The 26,736-nt window shown below is 38.2% G+C and overlaps 1 pseudogene; it reads right to left on the bottom strand.

The window, feature by feature from the left end:
- Nucleotides 1-14,619: 14,619 nt before the first annotated feature.
- LOC139701360 (transcription factor JunD-like) overlaps nt 14,620-26,736 on the bottom strand; it is an 87,608-nt pseudogene continuing 75,491 nt past the window's right edge.

Here is a 26,736-nt window from a genome sequence, read left to right on the forward strand (position 1 = left end):
CCCTTCAGCCACCACCTGATACTGTAGGAGTCCCCTCGCTGGTTCCCCATACTGGATCTCCTCCCTGGGTCCCTATCAATGGGTCCCCTCACTGGGTCCCCTATCTGGGTCCTGCCTGGCTGGCCGAGGGCTCCACATGGATACATGGCACCCTCTGCTGGGGAGCCCTGCTCACAGCCCCCTCCCAGGGTGCCTGGCCTGGCCAGCAGGTGTCTACAGAGAGTGCTGCTCTGTCCACCCTGAGCCCCAGAGAAAGCTCCACGGGAAGGAGCTTTCTGGCCCGAGAACCTGCCTGTGGGGATGGAGCCCCGTGGTCTCCAGAACAGGACTCTGGTGCCTAGTCCCGGGGACATGGTTGAGTAGCACTGAGGGACATGGCCCTGCCCCCCAAGCCCAGGAGCAGGGGCTGTGACCTGGTGTCCAGGGAGCGTGCAGCCCAGAGGCAGGCTGGGCTGTGACCAATGCTGGACTGGGCCAGGACCCAGGGCTCTGGGCAAGATGGGGTTGGGGCGGGGGCTGAAGAGTATCTGGGACATGAGCACATTTTCGGCGACTTCTGACCTGCTGCCCACAGGCTGCTCCCAAGGGGACCTTCCCGCTCCCTGCCCCGCAGACCCATGTCTGACCCCGGAACTCATGAGGGACAGGGGAAGAAGGTATAGTGTTGGCTGAGAGCTTTTTCTCCTGGCTTTGCACGGGGGACCTCAGGGGCAGTGGGAAGTCTTGACTTGCTGAGAGCCCGTGGGGCTGTCCTGACTCAGGGACCTGCCCAGGCCAGAGCCAGCAAGTGTCCACCCCAGCAGCACCTGGCTTCAAGGCCCACCCCCCACCCAATGCATTTAGAGACAGAGACTCACTGAGCTGCTTACTTAGCATCTTTCTTTTGCTGAGGCTGGCCTCCAGGTACGATCCTCCTGCCTCAGCCTCCCAAGCTGCTGAGATGACAGGCGTGGGCCTCTGCAGCATCCAGTCTTTTTTAAAAGTCTTAGGTGGTGAGTCTGGATGGCGGACTTGGCCTCCTCGTTTTCTTCTGTGTGGGGCTAAGGAGGGAGCCCAGTGCCTCCCGTGCCAGGCTAGCTCCAGGCCATAGGCGCCAGGCCATAGGCAGTGGTGTGGCCTGGTCCCAGTGGGAGCCTGTGGCCTAGTCCCAGGTGGGGCTTTGAACAGCCCTCTATGAGATGCAGCTCCTACACCCTGGAAAACTCAAGCAGTGCTTAGTGTGTCCACAAAATTGCAAGGCTGCCACCATAGTCGGTTTTAGAACACTGCAACCCCCATCCCTGTCAGCCATCCACAGCCCCTCTGCTGCTGCGTCCCATCCATCACCCTGACCTCAGGCAGTGGGAGGCTGCTTTCTGTCCCTTAGCCATCTGTGGCTGTGTGGGGTGTGACTGACAGGATTCACCCTTGTCCTCCAGGCCCTTGAATCCCCCGTGGCTGAGGAGCGCCCACTGCATGGGGCCTTCACCAGCTCATGGATCTGTGCACTCATCAGTCCCAGCCCATTGGGAGGTTTGGCTGTAGGAGTGATGCTGCTGCAGATGTGCAGGGAGTGCAGTTTCTTTCTTTTGGATCTGTGTGGAGAGATAGAGCTGCTGTGTCACACAGCACCTCTGACCTTCAAAGGAACTGCCAGTAAGATGGCTTTATTGCCATACTCCTACCAGGAATGTCTGAGGGTCTTGGTTTTTCCATATGACACTTGACATCTGTTACTGTCCACTGTAGATGTCCCGGTGGGTGTGTGGTGGCCTCTCACTTGATTTGCATTTGCCAAGGGCCAGTGAGACTGCATTTTTTGTGTTTTATTGGCTATTTGTATATCTTTGTAGAAATATCTGTTTGTATCCTTGGCCTTTTTTTATTATGTTATCTTTTATTATTGAATTTTAAGAGCTCTTTATATATTGTGGATATGGCTTAAAGTCATCTTTAAAGGATGCCATTTTGGAGAAAGAGTCAATAAAAGCAGAAAAATTGGTGGCAATATATAAAAACCTGGATAGATCTGTATCTAAACCTGAGGATGAAATATTCTTTCTAGAAAAAGAGCTACAAGAAGAGAAAACTAAACATTCTCAATAGGATGAATTGATAGTGGGATATATAAAAAAATTAAGTTTCTAGTAGATAAATCAAAATTCCTCAAATCACAAATACCTGAAAGTAAAACAACCTTGAGAATATGTCAAATAAATAAAGGAGTTGCGGTAGCAATAAAAAATTCTTTGAATAAAAATCCCCAACTTCAGGAAAGTCAAAAATAGCTTTTATAAGAAGTTGAAGTATGAAAAGAAAAACTGAATTGCCTTAATAAATGGCACATGAACACTCTAAAGTACATGCAGAACAAGTTTTAAAAAATAAAGAAAATCACATTAAGTCTCTGAATGAACACTTGCTGCAGATGAAAGATTGGGTTCCTCTGCTTGGAGAAGTGCTAACAGATGGTGGTAACTTGGAATTGGAAATGGAAAGTGAATCAGAAATTGGTGCTCACTTAGAAGATCAGCCAAAAGGAGCTTTAAAAACTGGTTTATGTTGCTAAGTTAAATGCCTCTTTTAAAAGCTTAGAGAAAGAAATAAAGTTTTTACTTTATTATCTGAAGTAGGTAAAACAAAGGAAGACCTTATAGAACATTAACAATCTTAAGACAGAACAAGCATCTTTTTTATATTCTCTTTTTTAAATTTTTTATTTATTTTTTATTAGTTGTTCAAGACATTACAATGATCTTGACATATCATACATTTGATTCAGATAGGGTATAAATTGTCATTTTTCCACGTGTACAGATTGCAGGATCACATTGGTTATACATCCATGTGTATACATACAGCACACTTTGCAAGCAGAAAATACAGAATTTGAAAGTCAAAAATCAGAATCTTTAGCATAAACTTAAAGTCATGATGGAACTATATCAAGAAAATGTAATGAAACTCCAAAGGAAATTAATAAGAGAAGAAAATTACCAGGTAGAGCAAGAGGAGAAACATTCCAAAGTGGAGGAAAAGATAAGCCATATAATTAAACCACTGGAGACCTATAGAAAGCAAGCCAAAGATCTTGAAGAATTCGAGAGAACCATTTGTTCTTATCAGGCACACTTTATTTACTATGAAAAAAAAAGCACATGATAATGTGTTGGCAGCTCAGAATGCTGAAAGATACCTCAATGATTTAAGGAAACAAAATGCTCTCAATAGACAAAAATAAACTGAAATGGATTTCAAATTTAAACTTGTGGAAAAATATCCTTCTATGCTTGATGTTTCATATTCAGTCTTTGCCAGCAGAATTCCCCAAATAGTTCCTCACCATTGAGTCAAAATTCATGTGAAATAAGACCTTCTCATTCAGAAAAGAAGGGTCCACTCATACTCTCACCTTTGGTGCCATTGGGAGGAGAAAGAGGCCAAGGGGCCCATAGAATCCTCTGGACCATCTTATCAGCAGTTCAAAAAGAGAATCAAGCTGTGATTTGTGAAGTGATCTTCAGAGAGCACCTTCTGGTGCTGGGCCCCTGGCACCTCCATGGGAACAGGCCCATAGGATAATGATCCTGCCACCAGCCACATCTTCCTCTACAAAGGCAAGATGGATGTTATTCTAATTATGGTAGTAGACCATCTTGATAAGCAGAAATCAGAAGTTCCAATATGCTGCCCTTGGATTAATTGGATGGGCCTCATCTTCAGAAATGAAAGCCAGTAGAAAGGATACCAAGTTGATCTTGGTGATTCCAATGAAACTGATTCATCTCTCCCTGCTGAAATCCAAGCAACTGACTCTGGCTTTGCTTTCTTACCTTTCCCTCATATCAAACATCCGTTGTTTCCAATGGATCCAAGGAGTAAGTTCATGAGAAGAGGACCTTTTTTCTTCCACCTCCTCCAGAAAACATGTATGGAGCATCTCAAGAATATTTTCCAACCAAGGCCACCACCCCCTCCATTCTCAATGGGACCATGATGTTTTCTTCATTATCTCCCCCCAGAGCTGGATTTCCTCTCTCCCCTGCATTCTGAAAGTAGAAGTGAGTTCCCTTCAGGGTGGATTCCACCTTCAAAAGATTCTGCTACTGAACATTCAGAAGTACAACAGGAAACTTGACAATAATTTTTTATCTGCCTTCAAAAGTAATATAGTTCTCATTTTTAGTTTATGTAAGTGCTTTTATTTAAGTGATTATAATTTTGCTCCAATTGAAGCTTGATGAGATTATAATTCTGAGGATAGTATTTTATAAATAAAGATGGTTTATAAATCTTATGAGTGAATTATTTCCATTTTATCTTATTTAAGAGAGTATAACATTTAATTTGAGTAATCCACTATTATATGAGCAACAGACAGAGTTTTAAATATGTAATCTTTCAGTTGGGGATATTTTAAATTCCAAAGACTGTCCCTTTATACAAAGAAACCTATTTACTGTGATTGTAGCAAATGTGAAAGTAATTTTATGCTTAATGAAAGATTTTAATTGATTTAAAGTCTTGTTTGGCATTGATAATGATAATAAAAATCTGCTACTTTTTCCATTAAAAAAAAGTTATAACTAGAGCATATTAAGAGTAAGCCAGGAAACACAATTAAACATGTCATGGAAATAGGAGATTTTGAATACAGAAAAAAATTACAATTCTCAGAAAACTTATAGGAGTTGAAAACCATAATTTAAGTTCACTCTGTCCCTGTTTTTTCTTACATCTTCTTTATTTCATACACATGATGCTGATATGGGGAGTGTTCTAGTCTTTGTTTTGTTCCCAGGGAGAGTTTTGTAAAATGCAAATAAATTATTAGGACACTGAAATAAAGAAACAAAGACATAACTCAAAATTTTGTTATTGTTAGATTCAATAAGCATAAAATGACTCGGCTAAACTACTATAAAATGTTTGAAGTTCTTATGTTCAATTTCTATATCATTTCAAATAAGTAATAATTTCCAAAACTGCACCAGTCCAGAGGTGACACTTTGAACAATGCTTCCCTGATAGAGGCCAAGAAAGAACATTTATAAAAAATACCCTAATTAAGAATTAGTGGTTAAAGCTTTTTTTCAAGTATAAATATGTTCTTCAGTTTTTTGTGAAGATTATATATTTAAGTCTAAAATAAATACAGTAATATAACTTTCTTCTTAAATATAAACAGTAGCTTTATCACAATTGATGGCCAGTGAAGACTTTCAATGATACTTGAGCCCACAATTAATTTAAATGAGGAAAAAGTTGGGCCTTGAAAAAGAAACTCTATAAGTTCAATAAATCTAATCACTTTCTCTCAAAAGTAACATTGGTTGTTAAATCAATCCTATAAATAATTTTTACTTTCCAGCATAAAACATTACTCGCTCTAAATAAGTGGATGGCAGTCTACATCCAAAGTTTCTATAAAATGGGCTGACTATTCCCCACTGATATTAATCAAGAACTACATCTGCCCTAACTACTGTAGGAGAATAGTTGCTAGTATAGTTCATGTTTTACATCAAGAAACCGAAAATAATATAATTTCATGTTGAAAACAGTACTGAAATGCCTAAATACCATGATACAGTCCTATAAAAAATTATAGCTTCAGAATAAAAACCTGAAGGGCCCTTTTAAATATGACAGCATTTAGTGAATCAGGTTCCAACATTGTTTACAGCTCTAAAAAATGACAGTAAAATAAAATAAAACAATACTAAAATTCGGCAATTTATAGAAAAATAAGGAAGTATTAAATAAAAAAAAAGTAATATATACAGTACATGTTTACATGTACTTTACCTAAATAATTGGGCTGTTATTGTAAAAATCAAAATTTCCACAACTAAAGAGGAATCCTCCTCCTGATATTCACGCTGTCGTAATTAAAGAAATAGTCTTTTTTTTTACATGACTAATGTGGATAAATATAGTACAAGTGAATGAAACTAATAGGTATATGATTAAGCGTTTTATTTATGACTTTTTAAAGTTGTTGATTGACCTTTGCTTTACTCGTTTATTTATATGTAGGATACAGAATCAAACCCAGTGCCTCACACATGCAAGGCAGGAGCTCTGCCACTGAGCCACAACCCCAGCCCATGATTATGTTCTAATAACCACTAATAATAATCTAAAAATATAATGAGGATATCTACATTATAAAATAAATACAAGCCCAAAATAGATAACCAATAACAATTAGGCCTGAATTATTTTCAAATACTCTATTCATTACAGGGATTCCTTGATTCTATAGTGGTTTTACCAAAGGCTTGAAGAAGTATTTCCTAGCACTTGGCCACCATCTACTCTTCTAAAATAGAGGAAATGTATATGGTAGAATTTTGCTGAAATGAATTAAATTCATATATTCAGGGATAGCAATATTTCTCAAATATGCTATGGACCTGAGAGTATTTATATTGAGGAAAAAAATTACGTTTAAAAAAATTTGAGGGCTGAGGTTGTGACTCAGTGATAGAGCACTCACCTAGAACATGCAAGGTCCTGGGTTCAATCCTCAGCACTACATATAGAGAAATAAAGTTATTATGTGCATCTACAACTAAAAAAATATTTTTAAAAAAATGCTTAACATGTAAAACTTTATGTGATGTCTATTTTAACCACAATACAGTGTTTAAAATGGAAAACAAACAACTGAGGGGTTCCAGTGAAGGAGCAGTGAGTCTAAAAGAACAGAGAGGTGAGTTGTCAGTGAGGATGGCAGGTGACTCAACTTCAATACATATATTAGATGGTGCCACATGCTGGGATATCCAGCCTGGTGAGGTGTTCATTTGAGGATTCATTTGGGAGGGTTTGGTTGGTGATGGCAGGCTGTTCATAAATCCTTGCCTGAAATTTTGGTTGAATAAGTCATTATGCCATTAGTGATATTAATATTGGGTCAGAGGAAAACATACAACTTTTGTTTTCAACATACAACGGAATGAAGGTCATAAATATGACAAATGTGGCCTTCTATTAGAGTTTTTTAAAGTGACAGATTTCTGAAAATAAGAAATGACACCTTCATTTGGGACATGTAAACCTCTATTCAAAATATGTATATACTTTACGTACCCATAGGAAAATTCTGTGATATAAATTACATGATGCACTTTTTCCTGAGTCCCCTCTCTTCCATTATCCCATGACTCTAAGAAGAGCACCTCCTAGAGGCTGTAGGGCCTGCTGCCTTAGAGCATTGAGCTCTGCCCTGAGCAACCTTGAAAGTGGCTCTCTGGTGAGGTCCAGAGAAAGGCAGGAATGGAGAAGTTTGGGCAGGGCAATGACATGGCATGACAAGAACTATCCTGGAAGATGCTGCCTTCTGTCTGGAGGATCTACTAGAAGAATAGGTGTTGAAAGGAATTGTGACATCAGGGAACTTGGGGGAGGAACCATGCAAAGCATGCTGAGAAACCTGGCTTCACCTTAGAACTTTTCAGTGAACCTTTGTCTAACTGTGCCTGGAGAGGTGTGTGGCTGTCTGCACTTGGGACAAAGTACCTAGTGGCTCTTCCTTCATCAAGGATAAAATCAGAGCCTTAAGTGAGACCCTGTCTTTTTTATGACTGGCTTCTTTGAGTTGGCCTAATATTTTCAAGGTTTATTCATATAATAGCATGTCATCAGTATTCCATTTCTTTCTATTGCAGAACAACATTCCATTAGATGGAAATGCCATATTTATTAATCTGTATTGTTAGTTGACTGAATCACTTGTACTTTTTGGCTATTTGAATAATGCTGCTGTGAATACTCATATACCTTTGTTTCTCTTGGGTGTACACTTAGAGTAGGATTGCTGGGTCATTTAGTAAGTCTGTGACTAACATGGAAGGAGTTACCTGACTGTACTAGAAAGTAGGCACATTCTTTACATTTTTTCACCCAGGTCACAGTGTGTCCTGAGAACATATGCTACTGTCCATGTCTTTGATTGTAGCCTTCTAGCCATAAAGTGGTCTCTTGTTATGACTTTGATTTGCAATTCCTTAATGATAAATGATAAAATGATTACTGTTTTGCAAACATAATGATCTTTAGAGAAGTGCACATCCAAGTCTTTGGATACATTTTATTGGATTTTCTTTGTGTTTAGTTGTAACAGTTCTTTCTATATTTGGGAACAGTCATTTCTGAGTTATAAACTATGACTTACAAATATTTTCTTCCATTCTCTGAGTTGTCAATTCAATTTCTTAGTGCATTCTTTGATGCTTAGAAGCTTTTATTTTCAGCAAAGTTCAATTTACTTATTACTTCCATTATTGCTTTACTGGTGCCTTATATTAGCAACCACTACTAAATATAAGGCCAAAATGATGTATTCCTGTTTTTTTTTTTCCTAAAAGTTTGTAGTTTTAGTTTTGCGTTGAGTTCTGTGATATATTTTGAGTGTGTGTGTGTGTGTGTGTGTGTGTGTGTGTGTGTATGTGTATATGAATTGATGTAGGGATTCTGACTCCATTCTTTTCTGTTCTTACATGCCCATGCATGCTAGGTGATACCTTAGCACATCATAATATTGACCATACATATAAGGGTTTTCTGCCAAATCCCATTCATACTTTGCTCTTCGGGATAAGGAGGCATGGAAGCCCCTAGGTAACAGGTTTTCTTTCTCCATCCTGCCAGCTTACTGTACAGTACTCACCTGCAGGTATAGGTACAGCCTATGCTTCCAGAGGCTGGGCTCTCTCTGGGACTCATGTCCTGAAGACTCCACATCCAATGAGCACTCATACCAATACTTCTGTGTCCACATAACAGATTATCACCTCTGCATTATGACACCCTATTTGCTACTTGACCAAGCACATGTCCATCTAGATTGGCCAGAGACCAAGGCACATTGAACCCAAAATGGACTGTTAGTTCCTTCAAGTGCATAGCTCCATGTAGTTACCACAAAGGTCTCTTCCTAGGATGTCATCCAAAGGGGCACATTAGCAGATTCTTTCTTAATCCATCCATGTAGGAATCAGTTATTGATTGTATGGGTGAGAGATAATTACACTTATATTAAATATCCAAAATTAGAAAATCATACAGTTAGGAAGGAGAGAGTTTGTTGCCAGGGACTTGGAAGGCATTTAAGTGGTTGATTAACAGATTAAATTAATCAAATCAGTTATTAAAATGTTTAAAACAAGGTAATTGTGGTAATTTTACCACAAAATTGTAAATGTCAATACTTAATTAATTTTTTGATGGGCACTCTTATGAGAATTAAACCTCAATAACACCAATAAGAAAAAAAAATCGTGAAAACACTGAAGTCTATACAATTATAGCCAGAGGTTACAGAAATGAACTATGTATTTGGACATAACTTTCTTATCTTTGTATTTGAACAGATGACCAGAGTAACTGTATTATGTAGAACCACAAATATAGAATTCTGACTACAATGGGTTATACTCACTGTACGCATAATATTCCAAAATATTTCCTATCATTATTAATATTTAAAAATAACAAATAAAATATAATAAAAAGAAAGAAACTATGGAGTTGTAGTCACCCACATGTACTCTGCATCACCAGACTAAAGCTTGGATGGTAACACTGGATAACAGAATTCAATAGCTTTCTCTGTGTCAGACATTCATTATTTACTTTGTCCTTATCTTTCCATTATCTTGAGTCCTGATTGGAAGACTTCTAATCTTACAGATGAGTACACTAAGTTTGAGGGATGACTGATTGTCCCAAGGTCACCATCTATGCAGACTAAGGCTCTCACAATTAATTTGTGTGATTTACAATTTACTGTATCATGTATCACAATACAAAGTCAGTCCATGTTTTTTTTTTTGTTTGTTTGTTTGTTTTGGTTTGATTTGGTTTGGTTTGCCACCCCCCCCACTGTAGGAGGAGGAGAAATTATAACAAGAGGTAGAAATTACAACAGGGCACCAAGAAACATATGCATAAACTCTCAATGTAAAAAAAAAAACTTGATTGTGGTCACTGTTATATTGGTAAATAGGTATGTCCAAACATGACAAAATATGAATTATATATGTATATTTTATTGTATTTTGGTATTACCCTAATACAATGGTTTTACATTTGAATGAAAGAAATAAATATATTCCTCAGAAAACAAAGATATATTTGGAAAGCATAGAAAAAATACTGAATATTATATGTCATTAATAAATTACAAATTAAACACACCTATAAAAAATTACACAATTTCAAACCTCACAATATCAAGAGCTGGCAAAGATGTGGAACAAGAAGAACTCTCGTACACTGCCGTTGGGATCACAAAATTGGACAGCCACTGTGGAAGACAGTTTGGTAGCTTCTTAAAATTACAATATGCACTTAATATGGTTCACTAATTGTATTTCTCAGTGTTATTTCAATGGAATTAAAAACTAAGTCCACACAAAAACCCACATACAAATGTCCACAGCTTCTTCATTCATGATTGCCCAAAACAGGAAGCAGCTAAGAGAGACTTTAGTAGCTATTTACCTGTTATTAATGTAAACACTGTGATACATCTATACACTGGAGGGTCATTCAAAACTTAAAAAAAAATGAAATTTACTATCAAACATAAAAATAATGTAGGCATCATAAATTTATATTTGCCAAAAAGAATATATTGTCTGAAATGCCATATTTGTGACATTATGTAAAAGTCAAAACATTAAAAATGTTAAACATTGCCAAGAAATCAGGGAGAGTAGAAGATGCTAAAGAGGTGAAGAACAGGGACTTCTGGTGTGGTGAATATACTCTGTAAGACACCATCATGAAGAAAATTGACATTATTATTTGTCAATGCTTTAAAAACTGCAAAATTAGTGTTTTAATAAATAATTAAACTATTCATTGCCATTAATAATTACTTAATACCAAAACTATTGGCAAAATATTTTGATTTTTTGCTTATATCAAATATTTCTCAGTCATATACAAAGAAAAAAGTAGTGAAAACTCTAAATAAGGGAAGGGGTATCATATCAAGGTACTATGTGCTTCATTTTTCTGTAAATCTAAAACTCTTCTTAAAATAAAGTCTGTTCATTAAAACAATCAGAGAAGGTTTGCTGATTTTCCTTGCCTCAAACACGCACAGCCCTAGGACTGGTCCTCAACAATAAAACTTGTACTAAGAATAAATAATTTCCAACAACTTTATTTTTCTTTCTTTTTTTCTATTTTTACAATTTTCATTATCTTTTTAGAGAACAGTGAACATAAGTCCTTAGTGAATAAACTAGTACCTTACATTCAAAAGATGATTTTACATCAATAAAAATGGTTATTTATCACTCTGCTACATAGGTAGTAATTCTTTGAATACTAAGGAAAAGATGTTCTAAACTTATTTTACTACACTCATATTCATGTGAAAATTATCTGAGATTTTTTAAGTCTACCTCACTTCCAATATGCTACCTATAAAATGAGAGTACTTTCTTTTTCTTACTCAACAAATCTCTGGTTGAAATAAATAAAGATAGTCCAAGTAAAGAGGTGCACTGATACACATTAAAGGCCAGATAAATTGTGGGTGATATTACTGAGAAACACAGTCCAATTGATCTGATAAATAGTAGGCATTTGGTAATACTGAGAGCTCCATATTCTTTCTTCATTTTTTAATAAATTAACCCTTTTCGGGTAGATCTTGCATTTCTGAGCTTTGGTAGTTACTAACACTAACCTACCCCAAACAGATAACAGGGACTTTGAGTCATTTCTGTCCAGATCAAGTTCCATTACGCTCACAACAATATTTAGTAGAGTTGGACATAATCAGGGCCAGTCAGAACCTTCGCTTACATTCTCAGCTAAGGTTAACAGAAAAGAGGTTCTCATTTTGGTTCCTAGAATGGGAAAAAGAAAATCCTGCATGATTGGCAACCACAGTTCTTTTTTTTCACAGTTCTTAAACTACCTGCCCATGGCTAAGCTGGACTGTACAGTGGCTGAAGAAATTATCTTCAAGCACAGATTAGTTCATAATCACAATGTATATCTGCTATATATTCAACATGATGAGTGTGAGAGAATGAGAAGATGGACTATAATGGAAAGGGAGTAATTGGAAGGAAAACTGGCTCCCTCAGGAAGAAGTTGTTTAACCTGTATTCATTCCCAAATGAAAAAAAAAAAAAGTCAAATGTCTTTTTTTCCTTTCTCTCTTCTCTATTTTCTTCTTTCCTCATTTTATCGGTTATTTCCATCTTATTTCTCACTCTCCATTCATTCCTTGATTTCTTTCTAAGAGAAGATGTCTCAGTTCACTCTTCATATTTACTTCTCACAAACTAGTCATTTGGAAAATAAAGCTCTATGGGAGGCATATCCATTTATATTAGGTGTCATTACTCTGAATTGGTTTTAGTTGAAAAACCTGAAAAATATATTTTAAAAGTATACACACTCACATAAAACATTAGTTTTTTTTTTTGTTTGTTTGATTGTTTGTTTAATTTATTTTCTTATACAACAAGCCATACATGTCCAGGGTCTAATGAGAGGTCTTACATTGTTTTGCGAGGAACACAACCAAAAACAAACAACCAAAAAAAAAAAAAAAAAAAAAGACAACATCAATAAATACCAAATTATTTTCTATTACGTTACTGACTTTTCTGTAATAAGAGCAGTTTATAATAATTTAGAGAAAGGTATTTTAACTTTTTCTGAGAAGTATTCAAACTTTCAAAGGAATTTTCACTGATTTTTCACCCAAATATCAAAGGATGATTTTGTTCATTGAAAACTTTCAAGAAAAAATGCTCTTCAAAGACAATTTAATTTCTTTCAAAGAATGGCACTTTGGGTGTTTGGGTAAAGTAAACATTTTCTACAGAAATTTTTGTAATTTTAAAAGAAAAAGGTAACCGGATCATCAGAGTACAGCGTTGCCCCAAATATCTGAATCCACACATTGATGTCAGGATGGCCAAATCTTGGAAAAAAATGAATTTTTTTTTTTGAAGAAGATTATAAGCCCTTGATATATATTTCTTTGTACCCATGAGTCTTTCAGGAACTGTGAGACTATTCTGTAAGCAGAACCAGAGTTAATGAATATTGCAACATTTTTCAAAGTGTAGCCATTTATCTGAGAAAACTTTTTGTTATTATTGAGTTTATTCATGGAAAATAGTCATTTTTTCTTCTCGGTTATAGATGTGTTAAAGACAGTTGAACAAGTTGAACTTGATAGTTCCTTCAACCACAGCCTGGTTTATTAGTTTCCCTTGAAATGAAGCATTTTATTGAATTTGTTACAAATATGTGTGTAAACTATTACCTTCTAGACTGTACTCAGAAGCAAGAAAACTGATGATCTATTTGCTTAACTTTGTTGCTTTCTACAAAACATCTCTAGGCTTCACATTTGGGTTTTCAGCAAAATTCAACATGATGTTCATGATAGAGCTCCTCTTATTTCCCTATTTCTTAACACTGCAATAGTATCTTATATCCTCCTACTCTACAAACACCTAAATGTCTTAGTGTAGTAATTATCTCAATACACAAACATAAAAATATTGATTCAACTTTTCATGGAACTTAGATTTTAATTCAGAAATATTTTATAATCTTCATACTGCTCTCATGCAGTCTTTGTCACTTCCCTTGAATGATATACTTGTGTTTTGTTTATTTCAAAGTTTTTATATTTATTTCAGGAGAATTATGTGAAGTATGAATAACATTAAATTCAATTAGAAATAAATTTTATAATATTGGAGAGTTAGAGTGTTAAAATATTTTATCTCATTATTTCAAATTTCCATGTAGAGACTCTGATAGAAATTATAGCTAAAACTGTTGTATGGATCAAAAATTTATGATGTGGGCTAAAACACTTGAGTAAAGTACCCAAATTGATGTGATGGCTGAGTTATTTAATGCAGTTTTACCAAGTGATCACAAAACATTGGATACACACACACACACACACACACACATACACATTTTCACATACATGTTTAAAGAAAGGAGTCTTGGAGATGTCAGTCTTCTTCTGGGGAAAACAAAAAATGTTCAACAATATTGTTATTTGAGGACTAACATTAGCTAAAGCAGGCTAATGTTAGAGTAGGCATTTCTCCTCTAAAGTATAAAGTCTTGAGTATATTACATTAATTCTCACAAGCCAGGGATTTTCACAAGCCTAACAACTAAGAAAAACCCAGGATCAGAGGAATTCTCAGCCCAGTTCTACAAGAAGTTGAAAAAAGAATGAACACCAATTCTTCTAAAATTATTTTATGAAATAGAAAATATTAAAGACCTTCTAACTTCATTCTATGAAACTGATATCAACCTGATGCAAAAACCAGACAAAGACACATCAAGGAAAGAACATTTCAGACCATTATTCCTGATGAACAGAGATGTCATAATTCTCAATAAAATTATGGCAAACAGCATACAAAATCATATTAAAAAGATAGTACAACATGATCAGTGGGCTTTGTCCCAGAGATGCAGGGTGGGTTCAATACATAGAAATCAATAAACATATTTTTAATTAAATAGATGTAAAGACAAGAATAAAAAAAATTATCTCAATAAATGCAGAAAAAAAAAACATTTGACTAAATACATAGTCAAAACACTAGAAAACTATGTATAATAGAAATATGTCTTAATACTATAAAAGCTATCTATGGTAAACACATGGACAATATTCTCCTCCTCCTCCTCCTCCTCCTCCTCCTCCTCCTCCTCCTCCTCCTCCTCCTCTTCCTCCTCCTCCTCCTCTTCCTTCTTCTTCTTTTTGGAGTAAGGAGACTTTACTGAAAACAGAAAACAGGGAACAAAGGTTTACAAACAGGAATGTGGACTCCTAGCAAAACAAAAACAAAGAACAAAAAGGGCAGGGAGGAGGGGTGTTGGAAGGACAAAAGTGGGTAGTGAGAGCAAGGAAAAGGCTTAATATTTTTTTTTTCTTTTTCCCATTTCTTAAAAAAAAAAAAAACACAAGGAAACACACAGGGACACACAACCATTTGTTCACGAATAGAAAGATAAATGGGGCAGAATCTAACACTCTGTTCTTCTCTTTCCCAAAAGCAAAACAGAAAAAGAAAAGGCAGCCTGGAGGCTGTGCCCCATAGAGACCCCTTCCGCAGTGGTGTGTAGGAAGGGGCAACCTGCAGGTTTGTGCAACACCTGGCAGCAGCGCAGGGAAAAGAGGCGGGGGGGGGTGGAGGTCATGGACTCCACCCCCCCTAAAGGAGCAGGGGGTCCAGCTTGTCAAGCCCATGGCACCCATGGGGATCCCTGGGGACCGGGCCCTCTCCGAGTCCTGGGCACCCTCGGGAGGTGGTCGCCAGGGTTGCACCCTCCCAAGTCCAGGGCGCTCACGCCATCTCCCTCCTCTTGTGAGCCCGCCCCTCAAGGAGGGGGGCCGCGCATGCACCCAGTGCTTGGGCTCTGTACAAGGGCACCTGATCCTGGGGCAGCAGCTGGCAGCCACTGTTGACATGGCTGAGGACGTTCTGCTTGAGCTGCGCCACCTGCTCAGTCAGCAGGCTCCTGGTGGACGCCAGGTCGTGTTCTGGCTCTTGACCTCTTCACTTTCTCCTCCAGGGAGAGATGCTCCAGTTTGCCCTTGGGGCACTTGGAGGCTGCAATGCGGTTGAGCAGCCGATTGCGCTCAGCCTGGATGTGTTACTATGTGTCCATGTCGATGAGCGATATCCGCAGGCTCTCGCTGAAGCTTGGCAAGTCGGGCACCTTCTGTGGCTCATCCTTGAGCACAGCTAGGCATGGCAGCCCCAGTGCGCGGGGGGGGGGGGGGGCGGCAGTGACGGGGAGAAGGGAACGGAATTGGAGGTGAAGGGGACATTTGCAGCACCACCGGCCCCACCCCTGTAGCTGCTCAGGTTCCTGAAGACCGATGTCAGCTGGGGGGTGAGGGTATGGCGCCTGATGCCTGACAGAGGGTCCTCTTGCAGAGGCTGCAGCAGCAGCAGCAGCAGCAGCAGCAGTGGGGCTGCACACTCGCCAAGCTGGTGCTGCTTTTCCAAATCCTCCAGGGCCTTGACAAACTCCTCGGTGAACTCCTGCTTCTCGTTGGCCAACATCTTGGGGTAGAAGAACTGTGTGCTCCTCGGTGTAGTGGTAACCAGCCCATTGGTCTGGATGATGAGGCACTCGAGCTCAGGAGAGGGGAGCTTGAGCAGCCTCAGGTAGGGCTGGAGAGCAGGCTGTCAGGGGGCACCTGTTGTGTGTGCAGTTTGCAGATGGGGGGGCAGAGTTGCCTCTGCTGGCACCTGTTCCCTCAGGCTCAGCTTCAGGGCATCATTCTTCACCACACTGCCTGCTGCCCATCTTGGCGCCTCAGGGACAAGTGGGCCAGGGACACAAAGTTGCTGCCACTGCCACTGACGCTATTGCCCAGGCTTCTCAGTGCCTCATCACCATAGAAAAGTGTTTCCACCCTCTGCTGCACAGAAGGCTGGCTCCGCTGGGGGAGGGTGGCCAGGGCCTTTGTCCTGGGGTCTCCCACCCCCTCCCCTGCCCAGTCAGTCCTGGGCCCACCCTGCCAGTGGGCTCTGTGCCTGGCCCTTCTGTGGGGGCTCCTCAGAAACATTATTATTAAGGGAGAAAAAATTAAAGCATTCCCTCTAAAATTGAAATAAAGCAAAAAGATGCCTTTTTTTGCCATTTTATTCAACATCATCCTTGAAGCTCTATCCAAAACAATTAGAAGAAAGAATTAAAGATAATGAATAGAAAAACAGGAAATCAAACTATCACTATTTGCTAATGACATGCTTCTATATTTAGAAAATCCAAAAAATTTCACCTGAAAACTTTCTTGACTAATAAATTTAGTAAAATAGTATAACATGAAATAAACACTCAGAAACCAAATGAATTTTTATAATGAAGTGTTTGAGTCTGTAAACAAGTCTGGATGGCGCCTGGCAAAATGCCAGAGGAAGTGGTTTGTGAAGTAACAAAATAGGGCTCAAGCGGTAGCGTGCTCGCCTGGCATGCGTGCGGCCCGAGTTCGATCCTCAACACCACATACAAACAAAGATGTTGTGTCCGCCAAATACTAAAAAATAAATATTAAAATTCTCTCTCTCTCTCCCTCTGTCTCTCTCTCTCACACTCTCTCTTTAAAAAAAAAGTGAGCCATTAAGTGTGGAGATTCCTTATTGGTTGACTGCTGTATCTAGTTTATGCTAATTAAGATAAGCTGCGTGGAATGTATAAATACTGCTCCTGTCCTACAATAAATGGCTCCCATTCCTGCTGTATCAACGTACACAAGTTCGTCCCCCCCCCCCAGTTTGCTGCAGCCGGACTGTGGCAGATGGTGGCCCGTTAAGGGGAGCCCCGGGACACTCGGGGGTAAGTGACGAGGAAAAAAGCTGCCCGTCCATACATAGGACGGGAGCAAATCTGCTCGTCCCTAGGCAGATAGGGCGAGAGGAAAAATGGCCATTTGGAGAAAATGGAGAAGATTGATACAGTATGTTTTTGTCTTGTTTTGTCTCAGTGTATTGTATTGTCTTTGTGATGAAAATATGGAAGTGGTGTTAAGTAAATTACTAAGGGAAGAAGGCACCCCAGTGGAACCAAGAGCAGTTAGGGCATGTTGATGGAACTCAAGTCAGAAAGAAGAAAGTTCAGAGGAGGAAGGATTATCAGGAAAAAAGTTGCAGCAAAAGGCTACTACTAAACGCCACTGCGAGAACCCAAATCCAAACCTGACCTGGAAGCAGTTTGAGACTGGGACTCTCCCCAGGGCCATGTGGGGCTGCCTGGGACACTACAGCTGGCAGAAGATGCTACCGGCGTCCCTGAAGTTTGATCATTTCCAAGGCCAGTAACTACAATGGTTCTCCCACACCTGGAGGCTGATGAGTAATGAGTACTATTAAGGCTTATTTCAAATGTAAAAAACCTTGAGATAATGTACTAAATTATTCAGAAGGTTGTTTTCTTAGTGGAATGCTACAAGATTTTCTTTAGCATCATTGCTGGAGTTCCTGCCTTCATCCCAGTGCCGGTGAAAACGAGGGTGGAAGAATTTCCAGTGTTGCTGAAAACTGGATGAAACTTCGGCTGAGAAACGGACGGACGAGGCTTCGGATCAAGCTAGTTGCTTGCAGAACTTACCTGGACTGTGATTTAAGCTAGCTGCCTGCAGAACTTACCTGGACTGTGATTTACCTGGACTGTGAGTTAATCTATTGAGACACTGCTTTACCTGGACTGAGACAACAAACTGTAATCTACAACAAATTGTATCTTTACAAATTGTGTCATTGCTGGTATAATTTTTCCAAGGGCTTCTTGCATGGAGCCATCAAGTGGCTTGGTATTGTGGCATTTTGTATCCTCCCTTTCTGTTTATAGCAGGTTATTTATGGTGTTTGTGTAAAAACCACTATGGTCATTATTTAAATTAAACAAAAGGGGGAAATGTTAGAGTCTGTAAACAAGTCAGGATGGCGCCTGGCATTTTGCCAGAGAAATGTTAGAGTCTGTAAACAAGTCTGGATGGCGCCTGGCAAAATGCCAGAGGGAGTGGTTTGTGAAGTAACAAAAGCGAGACATTAAGTGTGGAGATTCCTTATTGGTTGACTGCTGTATCTAGTTTATGCTAATTAAGATAAGCTGTGTGGAATGTATAAATACCGCTCCTGTCCTACAGTAAAAAGCTCCCATTCCTGCTGTATCAATGTACACAAGTTGTTCGTCACCCCCCCCCCCCCCAGTTTGCTGGAGCCGGACTGCAGCAATGAAGCAATGAATCCAATGTAAAAACAAATTAGGAAAACCACCCCATTAACAATGGCCTCAAAAAGAAAAAGAAAGAATAAAATAAAATACTTGGGAATCAAACTAAAAAAGAGGTAAAATACCTCTACAATGAATACCACAGAACACTAAAGATAGAAATTGAAGATCTGAGAAAATGTAAAGATGTTACATACTCTTGGATAGGCAGAATGATCATAGTCAAAATGGTGATACTAACAAAATAGTTATAGAGATTCAATGCAATTCCTTTTAATCTCCCAATGACATTCTTCATAAAACTATAAAAATCAATCATGAAATTCATTTGAAAAAATAGGAGAGCCACAATAGCCAAAGCAATTCTCAACAAAAGGAGTGAATCAGTAGGCATCACAATACTAGACCTTAAACTATACTACAGAGACATAGTAAAAAAAGAAAAAAAAAAGTCCTAAAAGACATATAGACCAATCCATACTAGACAAAGGTGAAAAAAAAGCATAAATTGGAGAAAAGAAAGCCTCTTCAACAATTGGTGCTGGGAAAACTGGAAATCCATATGTAGAAAGATGAAATTAAACTTCTATATCTCACTGTGCTCAAAAATCAACTCAAAGTAGATAAAAGATTTAGACATGAGAATGGAGACCCTAACAAAAAAAAAAAAAAAAAATTGTCCACATCTTCATCCTGTTAGCTTAGGACCTGACTTCTTGAACAAGACTCCTAAAACACAAACAGTAAAATTAGGAATCAATAAATGGGATGGATTCAAACTAAGAAGCTTATTCTCTGCAAAGGAATCAATCTATAATATGAAGAGAGAGCCTACAGAATGGGAGAATAAATCCTTAGCACAAACACATCAAATAGAGCAGAAATCTCCAAGACATATAAAGAACTCAACAAACTTATTGACAAAAAAAGAGACATAACCCGTCAACAAATGGATGAAGGAACTGAAAAGACACTTCACAGAAGAAGAAATACAATTGATCAACAAACACATAAAAAAGACCATCATCTTTAGCAATTAGAAAGATGCAAATCAAAGCTATTTCAATATTCTATTTCACTGCAGTCATAATGGCAATTATCAAGAATACAAGCAATAATATTGTTCATGAGAATGTGGGAGGCAAAGGTACACTCATACATTGCTTGTGCCACATCAATGTACAATAGGTCAATTCACAATAGCTAAGCTACGGAACCAACCTAGGTATCCTTCAACATATGAATGAATAAATAAAATGATATATATATATATATATATATATATATATATATATATATATATATATATATATATATATATAACATTTATATATAACATAAATAATAAAACATTTATATATAATATAAATAATATAACATTTATAATATAAATAATATAACATTTATATATAATATAAATATTATATATATATATATATATATATATATATATATATATATATATATATATCTGTGTGTGGCTGTATGTTTGTGTGTTTGTGTATGTGTGTGTGTGTGTGTGTGTGTGTGTGTGTATGGAATATTACTCAACCCTAGAAATAATAAAATTATGCCACTTGCTGGAATATGTAACTTGACAATACCATGCTAAGCTAAATAAACCAATAGCAAAATTTCAAAGGCTTAATATTTTATCTGATGTGCAGATGCTAATTCACAATGGAAGGCACTAGGGAAGAATAAATACACTTTGATTTATAGAGAGGTTAGTAAGGGAGGGAAAGAGGTATGCGGTTTTGAAGGATCATGAAATGGATCAGATATTATTACCCTGTATGCTTATACAATTACATGACTGGTGCAATTCTGCATCATGTTACAAAAAGAAAAATGTGAAGTTATACTCCATTTATGTATGCTGTGTCAATGCATTATACTGTTATGTATAGCTAATTTTAACAAATGCCAAAAAGATAGAATCAAATAAATTACAAAATACAAGAATTAAAACACTGTTTTACTGAAATAGAAAGCAACATATAGACCAATGCACAGAAAAGAGAACAAGGATAAGCCCAGACATTCACTGCACAATCATCTTTGAGAATGGAGCCAATAATACAGAATGAATAAAGGATAGTTAGTCTCTTTAACAGATGGTGCTGAGGACACTCAATATCTGCACAGGGGAGAAAGAAAACAAAAAGTTATGTTACATCATATCAAACATCAACTCAAAGAGGAGAAAATGTAACAGTGAGAGGTGAACCTGTATAATTCCTGGAAGAGAGTACTGGGGTCCCATTTACCAATCTCTTCCCATCCTACTAAGGTGACAAATATGATCACTACACAGTGTTATATGTATTAAAATATCATGCTATATAACACAAGCAGATGAAGTTGCTATTTTTTAATCTAAAATAGAAAAAAAGAAAGAAGAGCATAAGTTTGTGAGCAAAATATACAAAGAAAACACAGAAGAAACACGTTACAAGATTGCTCTAGGTAATGGTCCTTTGGCTATGACAATAAAAGGACAGGGAAGAGAACCATGAACAGAGAAGTATAATTCCATTAAACCAAAAGCTTCTGCACAGCACAGTAAAGCATGAACAGCAAAGAGATTCAACTGTTGGAATGAGAGAAATGACTGACACATCACCTGAGAAGAGTATAAAATCTGAAACACAAAATATCCCTATGAAAAACCATTAAGTGAGCTGGGTACAGTGGGACATACCTTGAATATCAGTGATTTGAGAAGCTGATGTGGGAGGAACACAAGTTAAAAACCAGCCTCATCACGTTAGCCAGGCCCTAAGCAACTGAGTGAGACCCAGACTCTAAATTAAAATAAATAAATAAATAAAACTCTGGGGAAGTGACTCAGTAATTAAGTGCTGTGGGTTCAATCTCTAGTTGCAATAGATAAATATAAACAGAGAGTAGCATGCTGTTTGCAAAGAAATGTGGTTAGGGTAAAATGTGGTACTGCTCTTCGATGGATATAAAATTTTAATTGCATAAGATAAACAACTTCTAGATATTTGCAGCATAATTCTGTAGTTACACTTTACAATAGTATAATGTTCACTTACATGTTTTCAGAGTACATATATCCTACTTAGTGTTCTTACTATTGTGCAAGGGAGGAAGGGAGGATACAAGGGACTGAGGGAGGGAAAGATGATGAAGAGAGTGTCGAAGCCAGAAGGCAGGGAAAGGAGGACTAGCCCCATGATGCTCTTCCTACACAGTCAGGATTCCTGCTCAAAGTGGACCTGTTCTTAATTGAATATTCGCTGTTGCTATCATAATTTTTATTGATTTTATCTTACTACTTATTTTTCAAAAGTAAATTCCAAGAAGGCAATGGACCACAGGTATAAACACAGCACATAAATGTAACCTGCAGGTATAGTGCTTTTGGACACCTCATAAACATTGAGTTTTCATTCCCATTATCACAAATTCCAGTGGGCCACAGAAATATGGGAGCTAAGAGAGAGTTGGGTACAAAGTGACCATGTCCTATCCACAAGTATAAAAAAAAGGGAGCATGATGAAACCCAGGTAGGACACACATTAATGTCGAACCAGAATTAGATTCAAATATAGAAAGAAGACAGCTTTGTCACTCAAGGTATTTCACTGTGTTAACCCAACTTTCCAGCTGAGGATGTGAAGGGATAGGGAAAGCAGGGTAATCCACAGTCACTTTTCTCCCAGCTCTTTCAAACTCATTAACAAACCAGCTGGAGAAATTGTTCACAGTTATCAAGGTGTAATAAATGCAATTGCACTGGTTCTGTGTAACATATTCACTGCTTTGGTATTAATGAACACAACATGGATGTGTAAGCTCTCCAATGTGACTTTCTCATAAGTTTGCATTTAGAATTGATATGGCATACAAAAAGATGAATGTTAGAAGTCTTGCTAATAATTTAAAATTCTGTAGTAAGAAGGACAATTAAAAGACAAATTGTACAATGACATATGAAGAGATCACAGAAGAAAGAAATAGATTTCTGTGGCATGATGTCAATGGTAGAGGTCACCTGCTTTTAGACAGGGAGTCTAAGTTTTCATTTTGCATTGGTCCTGACAAATTACACAAGTTGCCCTAAAAATACCAGTAAAAAGGTGTATATTTCCCTGGAGAAAGTGGTGATTCTAGCATCATGAAAGATAAATTTTTAAAAAAATGAGCCTTAACATATGAAGGAGGAAGAGAATGAAGAGTAGGAGGAGAGTCTCTCAAGGTTTCCCACATGTGAATTCCTGATAAATGACATAAGAACTAAAGTAAAAATCCTGAAAGAGTGAAAGCTGGAAAATATGAGCAATAAAATAAAAAAACTTTAATATTAAATTATAAGTGAAAGCAACAAACAAATGTATATTTACTGAGAAATATTGACTACATTGATAAAAATGATGGGAAAAAAATCTTTCATATACAAGAGTTCAAAACAATACAGGAGAATAGCATCCCATCCTGCATGTGGAGCTTAGTATCTTTGTCATTTTATGGGTGGGCAGATTCAGTGACTTGATTGCAACAAATAGTGAAAGAATAAGGAAAATATTACAGTCCCAAAGGATGAACTTGGCACAAACTACCTTGACAGTGGATGGACTGTAGCACTTCAAATATTTCAGTGTCCATCAGATAACCTCATCATGCTGTGACAACAAGGCATTTCAAATCAAAGAAATCATACGATTTCTTCCAAAATTATTTAATCCGTTATCTTTATAGGTGACTAACAATGACCATTTTCACAAGCAGGAAACAAACCATAAGGATACTCTCTTCCTCAGTGTTGAGTGCCTACCTTTCAGTGATCAAATAGAATAATTAGTTTTAATTTGTTTTTAATTAACAAATATTTACTGCACATGTTAATGGAGTTGAGCATAATATTTCCAAATGCATGGTACACAGTGATCATATCTAATTATCTATCTTCTACTTTCATTGCTTGCCCTGCCCCAGCACACTTTGTACTCTCCAGAAATTACTATTGGGCTTCCATATTACTTCTAAAAAATCAACTCTAAGGTGTAGGTGATAAACATGGTAATAGAAAAAAGATTTCTGCAGTCACAAACAAACATTTGCAGGAATGAACTCTCCCCACATCTCTGAGAACATAAATGTTAACACCTGGTTGAGTCTCCCTTTATCTCATTGTAAACAACCAGAAAAATGACCTCCAGCTATTGCCTTCACTATGCTGACCTTATTTTTTCCATAAATCTTCAATTTGGCTTCAATTCCCACCACCTGAGGACAGAGGTTCCACTGAGATTATCAGAAACCCCTATGGCACCAAAACTCAAAGTCCCTCCTTTGTCACCCTGTGGCTCACTTTTTAGTGTTTTTTAGAACAAGAGGTTCTGCCTTTCTTTTTAAAATCACCTCTTCCAGAAATTCATGTCATTACATTTTCCTGGTTTTCTATCTCCTTAACTGAATGCCCACACTCTGTCTTCTTCATATTATTTCCTTCTCCGTGGCTAAATATAGGTGTGTTCCCAGCTCAGAGAAATGCTCCCTGTACTTATATAACTTCACCCAAACCTGAGTCATGCTCAGTCTCATTGCAGTATTTTTCACATTCCCCTGCCTTCCAAATATTCATTTTCTTCCTAGTCCTCTCCTCTCACCTTATGTGGATATCAAGGAGAAATCACAAACATCAACACAAAAGCCTTCTTCAAGACTAACACACTTTTTTCCTGCCTCATGTGGTTTTTCTGCTCCATACAGGAATGCTTTTGCCAAAAAGCTGTGAATATTCACTTAGGCCTACAGATGCCCAATGAACAACTACAAGTGAGATAACACTTGGCATCTCTGAGATATATTTATTCTATTTAATGGCTTTTAATAATCACAGCATAGAAAATAGAAAGAAATACCTGCAATATTAGTAAGGACTCCTGAAACATTCCAGGCACAACAGGTGTAGAAAGAGGCCATGATTGAATTGAAATCCTTATCCCACTTCTGAATAAATTTTGAAAAAAATATATGTGTGTGTGTATATATATATATATATATATATATATATTCTCACACACACATACACACACATATACACTGGGTAGTTAGTGTAATACTCCCTTTCATAGCTGGATGATTAATTTCATACATACAATTAATGAAGATTTGTACATAAAAAATAAAAAGCTGCTTGTAAAGCAAGTACTGAAGAGTTTTCTAAAGTATTTCTTAACCAAGCCAGCCAATAAGGAGGCAGATACTCTGGTGGAAGATAGAAAAAATGTCAAAAGTACAGTTCTGATACCATCTAGTGTCTAATTAGGACTTAGCACTTCTAACAATGGGAAAGTACCCACATTAAGCAGAACAGTAAGTACAAGTAGGGATGAGACAGGGATTCTTGAAACCTAAAAGAGGGGTGAGGAGATGCAACTGCAGAAGCAAGCAAGGAAGGGATCTTTAAGGAGACCTTTATCTCACAGCTAGGAAAGGATTGGGGCAGCTAAATGATATGGAGAAGGGTGTGTTTTAGAATAATTGAGAAGGTAAAACATTGCCATGGATGGTAACATTAGATCAGATGCCTAAAGGGGGTCAGTACTTCATGTCTCTTTAGTGCCTGAATTCTTGGGTCAGTCCAGGGCAATGGTAGCCCCCACGAAAATAAGAGCAGAGATTCCTTGCTGTTTTGTTCATGTCTGTGTCCTCTCTGCCTAGGACAGAGCCTGGTACTATAGTTTATTTATTTATTTTTTTATGCAAGGAGTTATGTTTCCATATATAAAATTAATGAAGGCTATGGTTTTGCCTAGAGGTAGAGTGTTCTTCTATTATGCATGAGGTATTGGGTTCAAGCCTCACCATAACATAAAAATAAAATAAATGTATTGTGTCTACCTACAACTAAAAAAATGAATGTTTTAAAAAAATACTAAATGATAATACTGTCAAAATAGGTCCCCTGCCCCATCCATTGCAAATTGCCTTTTAGAGAATCATGAAGCTGGAACTTGGCCTTACACCAGCCTGAGAGTCAGATGTCACTTTGTGTCCCACTTTACAGACTTAGGGAGTGTCCCAAAGTAGCACCTGGAAAGAGCCAAGGCCTCTTCCCACATCAATGCTTTTTTTATTGCCCAGGTGCTATGAAACCCCTGCCTGTGAGTGAGTGAGTGAAGGGGACTGTGCAATCCAGATCAGACTCCAGCAAGTGATGGCTGCATCACAGGCTTACCCTCTCTGGACTTCAGGGTCTCAATATGAAAACAGCAGGCACCAAGAGAAGTCTCTGTGAACACACAGGAAAAAAAAAATATTGTTCCCCAAAAACAAAGTGTCTCAGGCGATATCCCAAGGACCCCTTCAAGAAACCCCATGGGACCCAACCAACCTGAAAATATAGAAAGTGCACAGCATCCAATGAGTGGGAGGAAGAAAGAAAGGCTGTGCCATGGCATCTTCAGCCTCCTTCCATTGCCTCAGTGGGTAAGAGGGGAAACTGAGGCCCCCAATGGAGCAGACATTGAGGTCACATTACTATCTCAGAGGCCAAAGAACCTGCTTCCCCTCTGGGTCCACAGTGAATCCTGACAGAATTACCGGATGGATGCCTCTCCTGACTCCATTTGCCTCCTGTGGATGCACCCACCATGCCCTCTGCTCCTGCATTACTGTGCCTCCTGGTTCCTAGGCTGTGCTCACCTAAGGGGTCCTGGGTGGGGTGCTGCCTCCCACGTGCTTCCCCTGTCTTCTCCCCGCCCACTGTTCTTAGGAGTTGGGCTCCATTCACTCAGCCTGACTCTGCCTCACCAGCTCTGCCCACAAGGTCCTCTCCACTTTTTTCATTAGGCGCCACCCAGCATCTGGCCTCTTACCTGCATTGTTCTGAGAGCCACACCCACTCCACCAATTTGATCCTCTGCATTCTGTCCACATGACTCATACTCCGATGACATATTTAACACTCTGGGATTGCAGGTTTTTCCCTCTAGCCCTGG

The sequence above is a fragment of the Marmota flaviventris genome, unplaced genomic scaffold (genome assembly GCF_047511675.1).
Source record: "Marmota flaviventris isolate mMarFla1 unplaced genomic scaffold, mMarFla1.hap1 Scaffold_49, whole genome shotgun sequence".
Lineage (NCBI taxonomy): Eukaryota > Metazoa > Chordata > Mammalia > Rodentia > Sciuridae > Marmota > Marmota flaviventris.